The 21427-nt window shown below is 35.8% G+C and overlaps 1 protein-coding gene and 1 pseudogene across 1 annotated transcript in view; both read left to right on the top strand.

Moving 5' to 3' along the window:
• Nucleotides 1-5419: 5419 nt before the first annotated feature.
• Nucleotides 5420-21427, top strand: part of LOC125093781 (UDP-glucuronosyltransferase 2B31-like) — a 51561-nt pseudogene continuing 35553 nt past the window's right edge.
• LOC125093783 (UDP-glucuronosyltransferase 2B31-like) overlaps nt 6284-21427 on the top strand; it is a 97418-nt gene continuing 82274 nt past the window's right edge. The window contains exon 1 of the mRNA XM_047719442.1: nt 6284-6349. The gene's annotated coding sequence lies outside the window, so the exon portion shown is untranslated. The remainder of the gene's footprint in view (nt 6350-21427) is intronic.

Below are 21427 nucleotides of genomic sequence, written 5' to 3'. Positions count from 1 at the left end.
TCCAAACTCATTTTACAAGGCAACATTACCTCGATTCCAAAACCAGACAAAGACACTACTAAAAAGGAGAAATACAGGTCAATACCCCCAATGAACATGGATGTAAAACTTCTCAACAAGATACTAGCAAATCAAATCCAAAAGCACATTAACAGATTTAGTTGCCATGATCAAATGAGATTTATTCCTTGGGCTGCAGGGGTCGCATGATATTTTGAAATCAATCAATATGATACATAACATATGATCCTCTCAATAGATACAAAAAAAATTTTTGACAGAATACAGCAACCATTCTTCAAACTTCAACAAAGTAGATACAGATGGAACATAACTCAACATCATAAACCTCATAGACAAAAGACCCACAACTAATATCTTCAATAGGAAAAAACTGAGAGATTTTCCCCTAGGGTCAGGAGCATAACACAGATGTCCACTCTAACCACTGTTGTTCAACATAGTACTAGAAGCCCTAGCTTCAGCAATCAGTAAACAAAAAGAAATAAAAGGCATCCAAATTGGCAAGGATAAATTCAGACTTTCACTCTTTGCAGATGAGCTGATACTCTACGGAGAAAACACAAAAGACTCTACCAAAAATTTGCTGGAACTGATACATGAATTCAGCAAAGTTGCAGGATATAAAATCAATGTACAGAAATCTGTTGCACTTCTATTCACCAATAATGAAGCATTTGGAAGAAAAATCAAGGAATCAATTACATTTATAAATGCACCCAAATCTATAACATACCTAAGAATAAATCTAATCGAATGAGTGAAAGATGTGTACTCTGAAAACCATAGAACACTCATGAAAGAAATTGAGGAACTGAAGGATGTGTGAAGAACTTACACAACTCAACACCAAAAACAACAACAACAAAAGTAATCCAGTTAAAAAGTGGGCAGAAGACATAAACAGACATTTTTCCAAAGAAGACATATAGAAGGCTAATAGTCTCATGAAAAGATGCTCAACATCACTCACCATCAGGAAATATGAATCAAAACTATGATGAGATATTACCTCACAACTGTTAGAATGGCTAAAATCAATAACATGGAAACAACAGGTGCTGGCAAGGATGTGAAGAAAGGGGAACCCTCATGCACTGTTGATGGAAATGCAAACTGGGGAAGCCTCTCTGGAAAACAGTATGGAGATTCCTCAGAAAGTTAAAAATAGAACTACCCTATGATCCAGGGATTGCTTTACTAGATACTGACCCAAAGAACACAAAAATACTGATTTGAAGGGACACACACCACTATGTATATAGCAGCATTATCAACAATAACCAAATAATGGAAAGAGTCAAAATGTTCATTGATTGATGAATGGATAAAGAAGAGATGGTTCATGTATACAATGGAATATTACTCAGCCATAAAAACAAATGAAATCTTGTCTTTTGCAATGATGGATGGAGCTAGGGAGTAGTATGCTAAGCGAAATAAGTCAGACAAAGACAAATACCATATGATTTCACTCATATGAGGAATTTAAGAAACATAAGAGATTAACATAGGGAAAGGAATAAAAAAGAGAGAGAGAGAGAGACAGGCAAACCAGACAACAGAATCTTCAGCACAGAAGACAAACTGAGGGTTACAAGGGGAGGTGGGTAGGGAATTGGTTAAATGGGTGATGGGCATTAAGGAGGGCTCTTGATGTGATGAGCACCAGGTGTTGTATGGAAGTGGTGAATCACTAAATTCTACACCTGAAATTAATATTATACTCTATGTTAACTAACTGGGAATTTAAATAAAAACTTGGAAGAAAAGATCAACAAGGACCTATAGCATTTGAAATATGACCCACTCTTTCATCACACACTCAAACTCATTGTAACAGAAACTCCAATGCTAGTAGATGCAGATAAGATGAACTATTAAATAGAGTCAAGATGAAAATGAAAATCTGAATAGGCCTAACACAAAAATAGATTGAATCTGCACTCAAAAAACTACCTAGAAAGTAAAGATCATGCCCAAATGACTTCACTGATAATTCTAAGAATTTACAGTATTAATATCAGTTCTTCAAAAAGATCTTCCAAATAATAGAAAAGGAGTAAACATTTGCCAACATATTCAATAAGGCCCTGATATTACCAATACATATGACATCACTAGAAAACACTACAGACCAATATTTCTTTTTTTTTTTTAAAGATTTTATTTATTTGACACAGAGAGAGATCACAAGTAGGCAGAAAGGCAGGCAGAGAGAGGAGGAAGCAGGCTCACTGCAGAGCAGAGAGCCCGATGCGGGGCTCAATCCCCAGGACCCTGAGATCATGACCTGAGCCGAAGGCAGAGGCTTTAACCCACTGAGCCACCCAGGCGCCCCCAATATTTCTTATGAATATAGATTCAACAGTCCTCAACAAATGCTAGTTAGCCAATTGCAAGGATATGCAAAAGGAATTATACACCAAGAAAAACTGGGATTTATCCCAGGAATGCAAGTGTTGCCTTAACAACTGAAAAATCAATTATTACTATGCTCCATACCAGTAGAATGAAAAACAAAACCTGCATGGTTATCTCAATAAATGCAGAAAATTATTACAAAATTCAATACTCTCATGATAAAAATACTCAGTAAACCAGTAATAGAAGGGAACTTCCTCAAACCGATAAAAGGCATCTACAAAAAACCCACAGCTGACATCATACTTTCTGTTTATGACTAAATGCTTTCTTCCCAAGATAAGGAACAAGATTATGACATCCATTCTCACCCTTTCAGCATTGTACCGAAGGTTCAAACCTAAACAACTAACTAGGCAAGAACATAAAATAAAGAAATCCACACTGGATAGGAAGACATAGCACTATTTAAATGGGCAGATGTCATGATCTTATAGAGGGAAAAACTCTGGAAAATATATAATACACAACTGCAATAAACAATCTAATATGAAATTAAGAATCCCACTACAATACCATCAAAAGAACAATATATTTCATAAATTGAACAAGAAAGTGCAAAATGTATACTATGGAAACTACAAAACATTGCAGGAAGATACTTTAAATTTTCTAAATAAAAGGAAGGCCTCTCATATCCATGGATTTAAACCGCATTCTTGTAATAGCAATTCTTCAACTGATATACAGCTCTACAAAATCTCTATCAAAACCCCAGCTGACTCTTTTACATGAATTGACAAGTCAGTCTTAAAATTTATAGGTATATTAAATGACCTAAAAAAAATAGTCCTACAATCTCTAATTTGGAAGAATTACACTGGTTTTAAAAATAATTACACTACACTGGGTGTTGTATGTAAGTAATGAATCATTAAATCCTACATGGGAAACTATTATACTGTATGTTAACTAACTGGAATTTAAATAAAAACTTGGAAGAAAAAAAATTCTACATGACAGCAATCAAGAGAGTGTGATTTGGGCTTACAGATAAGTATATGGATCAATAGAATAGATTTTAGAACCAGAAATAGTCTTACACAGTGATGGCCAGTTCATTTTTGAAAAGGGAATAAACACTCTTTTATTTTTAATTTTTTTAAGAAAATTTATTTATTTAATTGACAGAGATCACAAGTAGGCAGAGAGGAAGGCAGGCGGATGGGGGAAGCAGGCTCCCTCCTGAGCAGAGAGTCCAATGCAGGGCTTGATCGCAGGACCCTGAGATCATGACCTGAGCTGAAGCCAGAGGCTTTAACCCACTGAGCCACCCAGGTGCCCCTGAACACTCTTTTAAATAAATTCTTCTGGAAAAACATTATTCATATGTAAAAGAATGAAGTTGGACACCCTACATCAAACCAGATGCAAAAATTACTCAAAATGAATCAAATATCTATATGTAAGACTAGAACTATACAACTCTTAAGGAAAAGAACATAGGGTTAAAACTGAGATCCTGGATTTGGCAATGCTTGCTTAGATATGGTACCAAAAGCACAAGCAACCAAATCAAAAATAGAGAAATTGGATGTTATCTATAAAGAACACCACAAAGAAAGTGAAAGGACAATCCACAGAATTGAGTATGTATTTGCAAATTATATCTCTCGTTAGGGATTTATATCAGGCTATATGAAAACCTACAATTGAACATTAAGGCAATTGAGTTTTTAAAAATTAACAAAAGATACCAATAATGAGTCAAAAGATTGTCAGTATTCAAAAAGCTCTTAACACAGAAACTCCAGAGCCAGACAGGTGAATTGTGCCAAACATTTAAAAAGTGACTACCAAGCCTCAAACTCTTCCAAAATGTCAAAGAAGAGGACACATTTTCACTCTTTCTATGAAGCCAACGTTACCTTAATACCAAAACCAGATAAAAGAATACACTGACATTCCTGATGAATATAGATGCAAAAGTTCTCAACAAAGTATCAGCAACCTGAATTCAAGAACACATTAAAAGAATTATACACCATGACCACTGGGAATTATCTCTGGGTGTAAGGATAGTTCAACATATACAAATCAATAAATGCAATTCATCACATCACAAAGAAAAGATAAAAATCATGCAGTTGATGATCTCAATACATGCTGAAAAAGCATTTGCAAAATACATGTTTTTTGATAAAAAACCTTTAGCAGATTGAGTATAGAAGGAATGTACCTCAACATAAGAAAAGCTATTTGTGGTAAATCCACTGCTAACATTATAATCAATGGAGAGAAACTGAAAGGGTTTTCTCTGATCAAATATAAGACAAGGTCGCCCATTCTCACTACTCCTATTCAACAGAGTACTGCAAGCACTCACTAGAGCAATGAAGCCAGCCAAAGAAATAAAAGGCATCCAAATTGAGAATGAAGAAGCAACATTATCACTATTTGCTGATAACATGATCTTAAAAATAGAAAATCCAAAAAAAGTCATGAAAACACTTTTGGAATTAAACAATGATTCCAGTAAAGTGGCAGGTTATAAAATCAACTGTTTAAAAAAAGAAGAGCAAATTGGACATTCTCAAGGGAGGGGAGGTGGAGGCATCTGGGAAAAGTAACTAAAAACCCCACAAGCATGACTACAATGAGATATGAGTTCATCCCCACAGGCGTGACTATAATCAAAGAGATAAATAATAAGTGGTGGCAAGATACAGAAAATTGAAACCACTGAAGGTTACAGGTGGGAATTGTTTCACATTGTTCCAGTCATCAAACGTAGAGTTACCATATGACCCAACAATTCTACTTCTAGATATAAATGGAAGAGAAAGAAAACATGCCCACACAAACCATTTACATCTACCTTTTACATCTTAAGTTTTCCACTTGCCTTAAAAACAGTTTATATAACGTATTTACTTTGAGATGTAGGAGTTATATTTTAACTTCCTGATTGATTTCTCCTTTGATATAAATACAAGTAATGACAACAGAGAAGTGGAATTTGAAAAGAAGCAGAATGTCTATGGAACAGATTTCAGTTCTGCTACTGCTATAGCTGAGTTGCTACTTCAGCTCTAGGAGTTGTGGAAAGGTGCTGCTCTGACCACAGAATATAGACACTGGATCCATACAAAGAAAATCCTGGTTGAACTTGTCCAGAGAGGTCATGAAGTGACGTTCTGACACCTTTAGCTTCTGTTCTTATTGATCCCAACAACAATCTCCTCTTAAATCTGAGATATGCCCTTCATCTTTAAGTAAAAATGATACTGAGGTTTCTATGATGCAACTGGTCAATAAATGGATATATATGGTCTACCAAAATGTACATTTTGGACTGTTTTTCACTAATGCAAGGAGCCGTTTGGAAATGTTCTCACTGTCTTGAGAAACTCTGCAAAGATGCAGAGTTTAGGGCGCCCGGGTGACTCAGTTGCTTGAGCAATTGCCTTCAGCTCAGGTCATGATTCTGGAGTAGTGGGATCAAGTCCTGCATTAGGAGTTCCTGCTCAGCAGGGGGTCTGCTTCTCCATCTGCCCCTCCCCCTCTCATGCTTACTCATTCTCATTCTCTCTATCTCAAATAAATAATAAAATCTTTTTTAAAAAAGATGCAGAATTTAAACAAGAAATTATGACAAAACTATAAAAATCAAGGTTTGATGTCATTCTTGCAGATGCCATTGGACCCTGTGGTATGCTGCTGGCTAACCTACTTAAATTATCTTTAGTGCACAGTCTTTGCTTCTCTCCTGGCTATGCATTTGAAAAATATAGAAGAGGATTTCCTTTCACTCCATCTTATGTACCTGTTACCAAGTCAGAATTAAGTGAGCAAATGACATTCATGGAGAAAATAGAAAGTATGACATATGTGCTTTATTTTGACTTTTGGGTCCAAACATTTAATGAGAAGAGTTGGGATCAGTTTTACAGTGAAGTACTAGGTAAAAGTCATGTTTTTAACTGGTAGCATGAAGTCTTAATTCTAAGCGGCTCAGAAGGCAACTTTGTATAAAGTTAAAGGAAATTGTCTTTTATAAGTGAAATGATGAAAACATAAAATGATCTGTCAATCTCACAAGGTATTATGGAATGCTTAAATTATAAGGTCAGTTAAGACCCTGTGGTCCATTGCTAATACAGAACACTCCAAGTATAAACCACAGATTGAAGCACTGAGGAGTTCTTTAAGCAATCACGTATTTGTTCTTGTTCATTTGTTTGTAACAGGCTTTATCTTAAGGAGGAGTTTTACATCCACAGCAATATTAAGTAGAGATTTGCCTTAAATGCCCTGTCTCCCCACATTCATCACTCCCTGTATTATCAACATCCCCAGCAGAGGAGGACATGTGTTACAACTGATTAAACTATATGGACAGACCACTATCCTCCAAATTCCTCATATAGTTCCTCCATAGTTCATGTTAAGGTTCCTTCCTGGGGTTGTACATTTGATAAGTCTGAACAAATGTGTAATGTTATGTATTCACCACTATAGTGTTGTACAGAATAGTTTCAGTACCCTAAAAATTCTCTATGCTCTTTCTAGTCATTCTACAAATAAATTTTACCATACTTTGTTTTATAGAAGGCATTAGAAATTTCATGAACTATCTTTATCAAAGCAGACATTTAGACTTAAGATTTACATATTTCTAGCACAACTTTCTATGGAGCATTGGAGGAAATTGTTTTCTCCTTGCTTAGTTTCCTTTAAAAATTAAACAGTTTTGCCATGTTGTTTGAAGCCTCCTTCACAACTGAAAGGTATAGAGGCTCTATCCCAGACTCAGGAACCTATAATTTGAAGTTACTAATGGTTGCATGTTCCTTAACTAAATACTTACAAACCTTGTTGAAGTATGGACACACACGTTATTAGTCTAAATTTTTTCAAAATTTTCAAAGAGAAAATGAGCCAAAATGAAGGGTGAACATATCTATTTCCATACTTTATGATAATTTCCAGCTACTTTTGCAAATATTTTTATTTAATGCACAAGTATTATTAAGCTCTTAACATGAACCTGATAGAGTAAAAGCCATACTCTCAAAAACTTCACAATGTTTTTGGAAAATCTGGGATAAATGGCTTGCTAAATTGTAAGAAACTAGACTACAGCACTATAGGAAAAACTGTTTCCATGAGTGTGGTAGGATTAATTGATTGAGAAGATGAATTCAGTTTTTACATTTGCATTCCTTACTTTTGCAGCTGCACAGAGTAAACAAATGCATGTTAAATATTGTAGTGGCTTAAGTTTAAAAATTACTAATGATTATGAATGAGTGCATGTGACATTAGAGATGAAAGACTATTGCACTTTTTCTTTTGTATGTATATTTATGAACAATATATATATTTACATATTTTAATTTTCAAACCATAGGCACTTTCTTTTTTACTTTTTTAGGTTTTATTTCATTTCATTTCATTTCATTTCGTTTCATTCTTTTTTCTTTAACATATAATATATTGTTAGCCACATGAGGTACAGGTCTGTGAATCATCAGGCTTACACACTTCACAGCACACACCATAGCACATACCCTCCCCAATGTCCATAATCCAACTACCATGCCCTACGCCCTGCCCCCCAGCAACCCTCAGTTTCTTTTGTGAGATTAAGAGTCTCTTATGTTTATTTCCCTCCTGATCTCATCTTGTTTCATTTTTCCTTCCCTACTCCCCAAAATCCCCACATTGATTCTCAAATTCCTCATATCAGGGCAATCATATGATAATTGTCTTTCTCTGATTGACTTACTTCGCTCAGCATAATACCCTCTAGTTTCATCCATGTCCTTGCAAACAGCAAGATTTCATTTATTTTCATGGCTGCATAGTATTCCATTGTATATACGTACCACATCTTCTTTATCCACTCAGGTGTTGATGGACATCTAGGTTCTTCCATAATTTGGCTATTGTGGAGATTGCTGCAATAAACATTTGGATGTACGTGCCCCTTCAGATCACTATATTTGTATCTTTAGGGTAAATACCCAGAAATGTGATTGCTGGGAAGTAGGGTATCTCTATTTTCAACTTTCTGGGGAACTTCCATGCTGTTGTCCAGAGTCGCTACACCAGCTTTCATTTCCACCAGCAGTGTAGGAGGGTTTTCCTTTCTCCACATATTCACCAAGCATCTGCCATTTCCTGAATTGTTAATTTTAGCCATTCTGACTGGTGTGATGTGGTATCTCATTGTGCTTTTGATTTGTATTTCCATGATGCCGATTGATGGGAGCACTTTTTCATGTGTCTTTTGGCCATCTGGATATCTTTTGTGCAGAAATATCTATTCATGTCCTCTGCCCATTTCTTGATTGGATTCTTTTTTCTTTTGGTGTTGAGTTTGGTAAGTTCTTTATAAATATTGAATACTAGCCTTTTATCTGATATGTCATTTGCAAATATATTTTCCCATTCTGTTGGTTGTTTTTTGGTTTTGTTGACTGTTTCCTTTGCTGTGCAAAAGTGTTCAATATTGATCAAGTCCCAATAGTTCATTTGTGCCTTGTTTCCTTTGCCTTTCATGATGTTTTTAAGAAGAAATTGCTGTGGCTGAGGTCAAAGAGGTTGCTGCCTGTGTTCCCCTCAAGGATTTTGATGGATTACTTTCTCACATTAAGGTCTTTCATCCATTTGGGGTCTATTTTTGTGTGTGTTGTAAGGAAATGGTCCAGTTTCATTCTTCTGCATATGGATGTCCAATTGTCCCAACTCCATTTGTTGAAGAGACTGTTTCTTTTTTCCATTGGACATTCTTTCTTGCTTTGTCAAAGATTAGTTGACCAGAGAGGTGAGGGTCTATTTCTGGGCTCTCTATTCTGTTCCATTAATCTATGTGTCTGTTTTTGTACCAGTACCGTACTGTTTTGATGATGACACCTTTGTAATAGAGCTTGTAGTCTGGAATTGTGATGCTACCATCTCTGGCTTTCTTCTTCAACATTCCTCTGGCTATTCGGGTTCTTTTCTGGTTCCATATAAATTTTAGGGTTATTTGCTCCATTTTTTTTTAAAAACAGGGATGGTATTTTGATAGGGATTGTGTTAAACATGTAGAATGCTTTAGGTAGCATAGGCATTCTCACATTTGTTCTTCCAATCCATAAGTGTGGAACATTTTTCCATTTCTCTATGTCCTTCTCAATTTCTTTCATGAGTACTTTATAGTTTTCTGAGTATAGATTCTTTGCCTCTTTGGTTAGATTTATTCCTAGGTATCTTATGGTTTGGGGAGCAATTATAAATAGGATTGACTCCTTAATTTCTCTTTCTTCTGTCTTGTTGTTGGTGCATAGAAGTACAACTGATTTCTGTGTATTCATTTTATATCCTGACACTTTACTGAATTCCTGTACAAGTTCTAGCAGATTTGGAGTGGAGTCTTTTGGGTTTTCCACATAAAGTATCACATCATCTGCAAAGAGTGATAGTTTGACTTCTTCTTTGCTGATTTAGATGCCTTTAATTTCTTATTGTTGCCTGATTGCTGAGGCTAGAACTTCTAGTACTATGTTGAGTAGCAGTGGTGAAAATGGACATCCCTGCCCTGTTCCTGACCTAAGCAGAAAATTTCTCAGTTTTTCTCCATTGAGAATGATATTTGCTGTTGGTTGTTCATAGATGGCTTTGACGATATTGAGGTATGTATGCTCTATCCCTACACTGTGAATAGTTTTGATCAAGATAGGATGCTGCACTTTGTCAGTGCTTTTTCAGCATCTATTGAGAAGATGATCTGGTTCTTGTTCTTTCTTTTATTAATGTATTGTTTCACTTTGATCAATTTGGGGATGTTGAACCAAGCTCACAGCCCAGGAATAAATCCCACTTGCTCGTGGTGAATAATCCTATAATGTACTGTTGTATCCGATTGGCTAGTATTTGGGTGAGAATTTTAACATCTGTGTTCATCAAGGACATTGGTCTGTAGTTCTCTTTTTTGATAGGGTCTTTGTCTGGTTTTGGGATCAAGGTAATGCTGGCTTCATAAAATGAGTTTGGAAGTTTTCCTTCCATTTTTATTTTTTGGAACAGTTTCAGGAGAATAGGAATGAATTCTTCTTTAAATATTTGGTAGAATTCCCCTTGGAAGTCGTCTGGCCCTGGGCTCTTGTTTGTTTGGAGATTTTTGATAACTGTTTCAATCTCCTTACTGGTGATGTGTCTGTTCAGGTTTTCTATTTCTTCTTGGTCCAGTTTCAGTAGTTTATGCATCTCTAGGAATGTATCCATTTCTTCCAGATTGTCAAATTTGCTAGCATTTAATTGTTCATAATATGTTCTTTATAATTGTTTGTATTTCTTTGGTGTTGGTTGTGATCTCTCCTCTTTCATTCATGATTTTATTTATTTGGGTCCTTTTTCTTTTCTTTTGGATAAGTGTGGCCAGGGATTTATCAATATTATTAATTCTTTCAAAGAACCAGCTCCTAGTTTCATTGATTTGTTCTATTTTTGTTCTTGTTGTTTGTTTGTTTCTATTTCATTGATTTCTGCACTGATCTTTATTATTTCTCTTCTCCTGCTGGGTTTAGTCTTCCTTTGCTGTACTTTCTCCAGCCCCTTTTAGTGTAGGGTTAGGTTGTGTTTTTGAGACATTTCTTGTTTCTTGAGAAAGTCTTGTATAGCTATATATTTTCCTCTCAGGACTTTGCTGTGTCCCACTGATTTTGAACAGTTGTATTTTGATTATCATTTGTTTCCATGATTTTTTTTCAATTCTTCTTTAATTTCCTGGTTGACCCTCTTTAGTAGGATGCTTTTTAGCCTCCATGTATTTGTGTTCTTTCCAACTTTCCTGTTGTGATTGAGTTCTAGCTTCATTGTGGTCTGAAAATATACAGGGAATGATCCCAATCTTTTGGATCCAGTTGAGAGCTGATTTGCAAACCAGGATGTGATCTATTCTGGAGAATGTTGCATGTGCACTAAAAAAGAATGTGTATTGTGTTGCTTTGGGATAGAATGTGTTGAATATATGTGTTGTCTATCTGGTCCAGTGTGTCATTGAAGGTCTTTATTTCTTTTTTGATCTTTGCTTGGATGATCTGTCCATTTCAGTGAAGGAGGTATTAAATTCCCCTACTATTATTGTATTACTGTCAAGATGTTTCTTTGATTTTGTTATTACTTGGTTTATATATTGGCTGCTCCCATGTTAGGGGCATAGATATTTAAAATTGTTAGACCTTCTTGTTGGAGAGACACTTTGAGTATGATATAGTGTCCTTCCTCATCTCTTTTTATAGTCTTTGGCTTAAAATCTAATTAATCTGATATAAGGTCTGCCACCCCAACTTTCTTTTGATGTGCATTAGCATGGTAAATGATTTTCCACACCCTCACTTTAAATCTGGAGGTGTCTTTGGGTCTAAAATGAGTTTCTTGTAGACAGCATATCGATGGGTCTCATTTTTTTTTAACCCATTCTGATATCCTGTGTCTTTTGATTGGGGCATTTAGCCCATTCACATTTGGGTAACTATTGAAAGATATTAATTTAGTGCTATTGTATTGCCTGTAAGGTGACTGTTACTGTATATTGTCTCTGTTCCTTTCTGGTCTACTACTTTTAGGCTCTCTTTTTGTTTAGAGGACCCCTTTCAATATTTCCTATAGGGCTGGTTTGATGTTTACACATTCTTTTAGTTTTTGTTTGTCCTGGAAGCTTTTTATCTCTCCCTCTATTTTCAGTGATAGCCTAGCTGGATGTAGTATTCTTGGCTGCATGTTTTTTTTGTTTGTTTGTTTGTTTGTTTTGTTTGTTTTTGTTTTTGTTTTTTCATTTAGTGCTCTGAATGTATCATACCAGTTCTTTCTGGTCTGCCAGGTCTCTGTGGATAAATCTGATGCTTATCTAATATTTCTACCATTGTATGTTACAGACTTCTTGTCCTGGGCTGCTTTCAGGATTTTCTCTTTGTCACTAAGACTTATAAATTTTACTATTGGATGACGGAGTGTGGACTTGTTCTTATTGATTTTGAGGGGGGTTTCTGTGCCTCCTGGATTTTGATGCTTGTTCCCTTTGCCATTTTAGGGAAATCTCTACTATAATTTGCTCCAATATACCTTCTGCCCCCCTCTCTCTTTCTTCTTCTTCTGTAATCTCAATTATTCTAATATTGTTTCATCTTATGGTATCACTTGTCTCTCAAACTCTCCCCTCATGGTCCAGTAGTTGTTTGTCTCTCTTTTGCTCAGCTTCTTTATTCTCCATCATTTGGTCTTCTATGTCACTAATTCTCTCTTCTGCCTCCTTTATCCTATCAGTAAGAGCCTCTTCTTTTGATTGCATCCCATTAATAGGTTTTTAAATTTCAGCTTGGTTAGATTTTATTTCTTTTATTTCTCCAGAAAGGGCTTTTATTTCTCCAGACAGTGTTTCTCTAAAATCTTCCATGCCTTTTTCAAGCCCAGCTAGCCCTTTGAGAATCATCATTCTGAACTCCAGATCTGACATATTACCAATGTCCATATCAATTCAGTCCCTAGCCTTTGGTACTGGGTCTTGTTCTTCTTCTTTTTTTTTTTTTTTTTTTTTGGTGAGTTTTTCTGCCTTGTCATTTTATCGAGATATGAGTATATGAACAAGAGAATAAAATAGTAAAAGGGTAACAAAGACCCTAGAAAAATGTATGCTGTCTATATCAGAAGAGATCCCATATTGAAGGGAGTAGGAAGGGGGTAAAAAGAAGTTTAAAAACAATTTTTTAAATTAAAAATACAAACAAACACACACACACACATAAATATATAATATTTAAATTAAAAACACACACACACTATATATATGTGTGTGTGTGTATTTTTAATTTAAAAAATATATATAAAATAAAATATAAATAAAATAAAAAATATATATTACATATATATTAATATATATATAGAATATATATATTTGTGTGTGTGTGTGTGTGTGTATATGTATATATATACATATATATATACACATTAGACTGGTGAATAGAACAGAGCCACCCACTTGATTTTGGGTGTATTTTGTTCTCTTAGAAAAAACTACCTCCCAGAATTGTAAAGAAAGAAAAACATATATACACAAAAATAAGGGTAAATATGATGAAGGGATGGAATATGATTGTAAAGATGAAAATTTTTTAAAAATTTAAAAAAAGGAATTGGTAAGATAAGCTGGTTAGGAAAAGAAAGTGGAGAGAATTTGCTCAGGCTGGAGACTAGAACAAGGCCCTGTGCTTGATTTAGGGCATATTTTGATCTATTAGAAGAAGTCATATCTCAAATCTTTTAGAAGAAAAACCCTATATGTGTACCAAAAATAAAGTTAGATAAGATGAAGGATAAAATATGACTATAATAATGAAGGTTTAAAAAGGTTGTTTTTGTTTTTGTTTTTGTTTTTAGAAAGGTGTTGTTAAGATAAACTAGTTAAAAAACATTAAAGGAGGAAAGAGGAAAAGTTAAAAAAAATTAGAATAAAAAATTTAAAAAATTTAACTTTGCAAGATTAAAGAATCATGAGGAGAAAACCATGAATTACATGCTTTGCTTTTACTCCTCTGGAATTCTGCTGTTCTTGATCAGTGAGCTTGGTCTTGGCAAGATGTTTTGTTAATCTTCTGGGGAGGGGCCTGTTGTAGTGTTTCTCAAATGTCTTTGTCTGAGGCAGAACTGCACCACCCTTGCCAGGGGCTGGGCTAAGTAATCTGCTCGGGGTTCACTCTTAGGAGCTTTTGTTCCCTGAACACTTTCCGTAGATCTCTGGAAGATGGGAATGAAAATGGCAGCCTCCCAATCTCCAGTGCAGAGGAAACAAGAGCTTGGGGTACCACTCCTCAGTGCACCCTCTGAGAAAAGCGCTCAATCGCTTCCATCTCCCTGGTCTCCCACTGTGCTCCAAGCTCACCTGGCCTGTGACTGACCGTTTCTGTCTCTGGTGCACAGCCCCATTTGGAATCTCCAAACCCAGCAGATTCCTGCCACTCTGCTCTTCTGGTGGCTCTCCCCAGATCTGCCACTTGTGGCATCCCAGCTCAAAGAGTAGTGGTCTGATTTTGCACAGATCACAGTTTAAGGTAATCCCAAGCTGAGAGCTCTTTCCAACAGTTCCATCTCCATAGCCGCCTTCCCCGCTCTAATACCTGTGAGCTCTGCTACATTCAGACAGTCCTGATCCTTTTGTTACCCCATGGAACCCTAGACCACACTGTCCCCGTGTGGGCTCCGCCCCCACTTAGCCTCTGGAGGGATGTCCTCAGTGGAGCAGAATTTTAAAAGTTCGAATTTTGTGCTCCATTTCTCCACCACTTGCCAGGAGCTGGTCTCTCCCCCAGCAGTCTATCTTCCTGACACTTTGGATTCACTTCTCTGCACATCCTACCTTTAAGAAAGTGGTTGATTTTCTGTTTCTAGAATTGCTGCTCTTCTCTTCAATCTCCTGTTGAGTTTGTAGGTGTACAGAATGTTGATAACTATCTAACTGTACCCCTGCAACCCGATGTCCTCTGTCTGCTACTCCTCCGCCATCTTGAGTCCTTCTCCAAAGCACAGGGACTTTTAAACACCTTTGGCTAAATTATTTCAAGCTTCTTTCAGAAAATTACCTGGTAAATTCGCATTATAATATTCCTGTTTCCTCTACATTTTGCTTGCTTTTTTCCCTTCAGGTAGATGCACTATATTATCTGAGTTATTGAGGAAAGATGAAATATAGTTCATTCAAGTCTACTGAGATCCTGAATTTCCTCACTCACCCCTACCACATTTTCAGTTTATTGGAGGACTCACCCACAAATCTGTCAATCCCTTGCCTTTAGTAATCTATTTCTGTATGTTTTGCTTTGTTTACTTTTCATTTTCAGTAGAAATGATTCTGTATTCTTTATTTAGAAGGTCTGATTACAGTGAGAAATGTATGGGAAGCTGATATATGCTAATTAAAAATGTAAATATTTCTAATATCATTACAATTATATTAGATGAAATTATAATGTGAATTTTATTATCATTGCAAAGTAACATATTATGCCTGGAGACTTTGGGAATAGGGTCAGTTAAGGCCTTCATTATTCAACACACAAGAAAGTATCATTCATTCATTCAAAGAATATTCTGGAAGTGACTAGTTCAGAGGTAAGTCCTGGATATTCAGAGAACAGTGTAAACACAATTTCTACCCATACATGCCTGAAATTCTACTTGGAAAGACAGAATATAAGCATGTGATAAAAATTACGTGAAAAGTATTATAATATTACAATAAGGAAAGACCACAATAGTAACAAACATTCAGCAGGAATCATAGAAAGGTATCTCATATCATTGATAAGTGAGACTTGAAGAGGAAGGAATAGGGAGAGAGGAAGACTATGAAAAGTAAATCAGGTAGGGTAATAATGACAGTTCCTGAGAAGTCTGTTTTGTCTAATAGAAAGAGGCTGAATAAAGAGGCTGATGATGCTGGACAAGTATGTTAGAAACAAATAATTATAAGGCTTCTGAAGCATCTACTAAAGGCATTAGGGAGCTAATAAAAAGGGGAAAAAAGAGTGTGAAAAGGGAAAGATATGATCAGATTTCCTTTTTCAAAAAGTATCCAAGATCCCATAACTGGATTGGATTGTAGAGGGGCAAGAATGAAAAAGAGAACCATTTAGGAGGTTGTTGCAAGAGTTCAGGCAACATGATGGAAAAACCAGATGTTAAAGATAAGACTATGCCAACTCTACATTATCAGCCTCATATTTCTTTCAGTGAAAAAATAATTTAATATCTATAAAATCCTTAAAATGTCTCAGACACATAATCAGTGATACAGAAGTAGTATTAACTACTGTCATGATTTTGTTACTATTATGAGTATTATTAAAAATCTAAAATTTGTCCACCTAATTTGATATGATTCCTCATTGAATAAGAACTAGTTTCCAAAGATAAAGACTGCATTTTCTAGCAAATTTGTAGATATTCTTTGCCATACTTAAGAGTAAACATGTAGTTTGACAATCAGATGAGGTATGAAATGCTCACATTTTTTCGTAAGCGTTAAGGCTCCTCACCAGTATTCTAGCTTAAGGGAAAAACAATTCCTCAACAATATTATGTGTCCCCAACAATATTGGCAGCCAAATCCAAAATTATTTGCCTTCCTTACAGCATGTAAGTAATTCTTCATTTGTGATCCCAGATTTTGACACTTAGAGCATAAAATGGATGTGCTTATTGGAGCAAGGGTTCTCAGCCATATACCAAGCCTGTATGAAACTTCAGTAAAGATCCCATAGGGAACTTAGTTTCTTGACACCATAATATCAAAATGACCAAGGCGAAAATGGACATTGCATGTATGATAAGGACCACAAATTCTGCACACTTATTAAATTTCTACCACTTCTATCTGGAAACTACCAATAGTTTAAAGTTACAAAGTAACACTGTTAGTATATAGGATGATATTTCTTATAAGAAAAAGAATCTATGTGTTTTAAATTCATTGTATGTCTTTAAGAGATTGGCAACAAGCATCCTTTACTGAGCTATTTAATGATCTATTCAGAGATCCTTTTTGTCTACCATTTGATTAGCAGCAACATAAACCTGAAGTCTTATTTAGGGGTTAATTCAATTTCTCTTGATTACAAATTATTCGGGCAACCTATGGAAACTTTCACAAAGGTAAAGCCTGAGGTAAGATTAGTGAAAGTTCTATTCAATCTAAACCTATTTTTGGAAGATGTTCCCCTTCACACTAAGAGACAGTGATGATGTCAATAGGAGTGGAACAAGACAAGGAGGAAGAGGACAAGGAGAATGATGATTAGATGTATAATAATAATAATTAGTAATAGTAGCTGCTGTTATGATGTTGCAAAACAAGACTGGAATCCAAGTCAGTGTTTATGAAGCCTGTCCATATTCTTTATTATATAAAATAAAGAGTTCTTAAAAACTACTTGCTTTCCATTAATTATGAGGATCCCAGAATACTTCTGTACTCCCCTTTTAAGAAATAAGGCATCTGGCAAATTGCAACAAGATTCTCTAAAAATGTTTATACATTTACGGGGTGCCTGGCTCATCCAGAGCGTCCTATCCAGAGTGGCCTCGTCCGGAGCGGCCTCTTTGGGAGTGGCCTTGTTGGGGTCGTCATTGTCTCCTCTTGGAGATGGCCCCTACTAGTCGGTTTGGTTTCTGATGCTTGGCGCAAAATAAAGCTTTGCTTGACTTTCACTTTGAATCAGTCTCGTTCCTTTGATCACGGACCCTAACATTGGGGGCTCATTTGGGATCAAACAATGAGAACTGATCCAGCATCGGAATTTCTAGGAAAAGCCTCTGGAGGTTTTGGGATCTTGTCTGTCTATCTGGTTGCAGAGCTCCAGGGTATAGCCCACTGGGAAGAAGCTGGATGCAGCCATGTCCCCAGGGCTGGAGTGGATGTAGGGATGCTCCATCCCTCTGCTGGTAGATCAACAGGGGGTTCAAGTCCCCCTGGGCGGTCAGGGGGTTTGAGTCCCCTGGGTGGTCAGGGTTTCGAGTCCCCCTAGATGATAGGGTGGTTAAGTGACCACCTCTTGATTTTGGCTCAGTTCATGAACTCAGGGTTGTGAGATGGAGCCCCACAGTGGGCTCCATGATGAAAGTGGAGCCTGCTTTAGAATCTCTCTCTCCCTATCCCTGGTCCTTCCCCCTCACTTCCACACACACAGTCTTTCTTTTCTTTTTTTTTTTTTTTTTAAGATTTTATTTATTTATTTGACAGAGAGAGATCACAAGTAGGCAGAGAGGCAGGCAGAGAGAGAGAGGAGGAAGCAGACTTCCCGCTGAGCAGAAAGCCCGATGCGGGGCTCGAACCCAGGACCTGGGATCATGACCTGAGCCGAAGGCAGCGGCTTAACCCACTGAGCCACCCAGGCGCCCCTAGTCTTTCTTTCTAAAAAAAAAAAAAAGTTATACATTTTTACTTCATAATATGCAAATATAACACTATACAGATAAAAATAATCAAAATGAGCAAAAAATGCATGTATTTTTTCACATCAAGTATATACCTGGATGGAGACCAGAGGTGAATCTTACTTCTTTTTTTATTTTCTTTCATACTTTTCCAAATATTCTTTTAATAAGCCTGTGTTATTTTAAAGCAAACAGACACACCATTAGTAATTTGCTACCTTTTTTTACTAGAATTATAATGACTACCTTAAAATGTTTTGTATGCTTTCAGTGTTTGTTGATAATCTCATTTGTCTAACTCCTAAGTATGAAACATTATGATTACATTTATAGTTAATTGAATATAAAAATAAGTACATGTAATATGAGTATTCCTATTACATCAGTACTTCATTGGTTTTCCTTATGTAACATCTCTTGTCTTTGTTTCTTTATCTGTCATGCCAGGGGTTTTACTAGATGTCTCTTCATCTATTTATAGTCTAACATGCTATAATTTTGCAGTTTGACTCACGAGATAAGGTATTTTATTTACCTCGATAAGTTCTATGGAGATTTAGTGATAAGGAACTAGACACCTTAGGGCCAAATACTCGCTGTATAAGTAGATCCCCCAGAATGACCTTGAGGGTAAGACTCTGTAACAAAAATGCTAAAATGATCAGCGGCCAACCAGAAAATAATAGTTCTCCAGGGAAGAAATATATTGAACATATTCTTCTTATTGAGAGCCTTAAAAAAAAAAAAAACCAAACACTTTCCTATATGTATTTTGCAGTTCTAGAGGGAAAGGATAAGATACCACAGTTAATATTCTACTAATTATTGGCATTATTACATACAGTCACATTCATAATGTCCACAACAAAGTATCTTAAGTTTCTGTGTAATTACTTCTTACAGAGCAATTTTCAACACCTTTCTGGATTGTCTTTTTGTCTCCTAATTCTCTCCTTAGAGCAATTTTTACCCCCATTGTGGGGGTATACCAAGGGGCACTGAAAAATAACACCTTCTCTTTTATAACTAGTGCCTCTCTATTTTCTATTAAAAAAAAAAACACCTCACAGCCTTGCATAAATTGATAACACATTTCACGATAAAGAACAGCCTTTCCTTCTTCTGATTCCTATATCATTGCCATCATACTTCCTGCTGCCTTGACACAGTATTTGTCAGACTCAACAACTTCACTATTTCATTAAGGGAATATATTCTAACATGCACCCAGTTTAATACACACTCTGTTATATTCATTTTTCAAGTCACAAGAAATGCACCTGTCTTCTATAAAGCCTTCACTTACCTTTCCAGCTGACTTGGTGCCTCTTCCTTTGAATTCTGAATGATATTCTAATGCAGTTTGAATTGTACACAAAACTGTTGTATAAATACACTGCCTCTTTCAAAACTTTATATCATCCTACTCTCTTCTTATTTCTAAGACTTATAATCAATAATTTGCTGAAATTCACTCAATCTCAAGTAATCCAAAACCAAAGACTTCGTAACTCATGGTGGAACCAAAGGCATCTATGAGGCAATCTATTATGGGATCCCCATAGTGGGCATCCTTTGCTTGCAGATCAAACTGCTAACATTGCCCACATGAAGGCCAAGGGAGCAGCTGCCAAACTGGACTTCCACACAATGTATAATACAGATTTGCTCAATGCAAGGACAGTTATTAATGACCCTTCATGAGTATTAAAATTTTTTTTCAATAGCTAGAACTATTGATAGGCTCTTCTGTCAACAGTGACTATGAGTTTCATCCCATTCTTGAGGCTAATTTTCAAATTAGCAACATGAATTAGCTGATCTTAAATCCACTTTTATTTTCAACCATCCATTTCAAGGTTGCATTTTAACCTCATTGATTTAATAGACAACTAGTGCAACAACTTTCTACCCCCAAAATATAAAATAATATACATAACTTAAAAAGGACACATCTTTAAAAATAGGATAGAACCCAAAGAAGGAGACAATGATGAACTAGTAGAAATATCACAGATTATATCAACTCAGTATCTAGAATTTCTGAAATTAAAAATCTCTTTTTGGGGCGCCTGGGTGGCTCAGTGGGTTAAGCCGCTGCCTTCGGCTCAGGTCATGATCCCAGGTCCTGGGTTCAAGCCCCACATCGGGCTTTCTGCTCAGCAGGGAGCCTGCTTCCTCCTCTCTCTCTGCCTGCCTCTCTGCCTACTTGTGATTTCTCTCTGTCAAATAAATAAATAAAATCTTTAAAAAAAAATCTCTTTTTGCTCAAAGGTTGATTATATTATCATTATTTGAGTAGATACTGTAATAAAATGTAATTCATATACCATAATTTACCTGTTTAAAGTACAAAATTCAAATATATATAGCACACTTACAAAGCTATGAAACCTTCCCCACATCATAAATTTAGAACATTTTCATCATCCTAAAAAGAAACCTCATATGTCCTAGAGGTCATTTTGTATTCTCTCTCCCAAAGCAACCATTAATCAAATTTCTGTCCCTATACATTAGCTTTCCTGGACATTTATATAAAAGGAGTCTGCCATCCACAGTCTTTTGTAGCTAACTTCTTTTATGTAGCACATGGATTTTTTAAATGTTTTAAATTTATTATTAAAGTATAATTGACAGAAATGTTATATTAGTTTCTGTTGCCAATTGTTAAAATTGAGGTATCTTCTCATGATTGGACTGTAAGTATTCTTTATATACTGTGGATATAAATATCCAATCAGAAATTTGATTTACAAATATTTTCTCCCTTTCTGGATGGTTGATTTTTCACACTCTAATTGGTGTCTTCTCAAGCAGAAAACTTTTTAATTTTGATAAAATAAATTTTTGGTAATTAAGTTTTTCAGTACTCTAAAGGAAAATACTATGTTGTGGCATTTGTAGTGCCTAACATGGCAACCATCACACAGCATTTGTTAACTACTATCAGCAGTATTATTTGAGAAGGATATCACCTAAAGAATACATTAAAAATGAACAGAATAGAGAGCCCAGAAATGGACCCTCAACTCTATGGTTAACTAATCTTTGACAAAGCAGGAAA

Source organism: Lutra lutra, chromosome 2 (genome assembly GCF_902655055.1).
Source record: "Lutra lutra chromosome 2, mLutLut1.2, whole genome shotgun sequence".
Classification (NCBI taxonomy): domain Eukaryota; kingdom Metazoa; phylum Chordata; class Mammalia; order Carnivora; family Mustelidae; genus Lutra; species Lutra lutra.
This window is presented reverse-complemented; position numbering and strand designations above follow the sequence as displayed.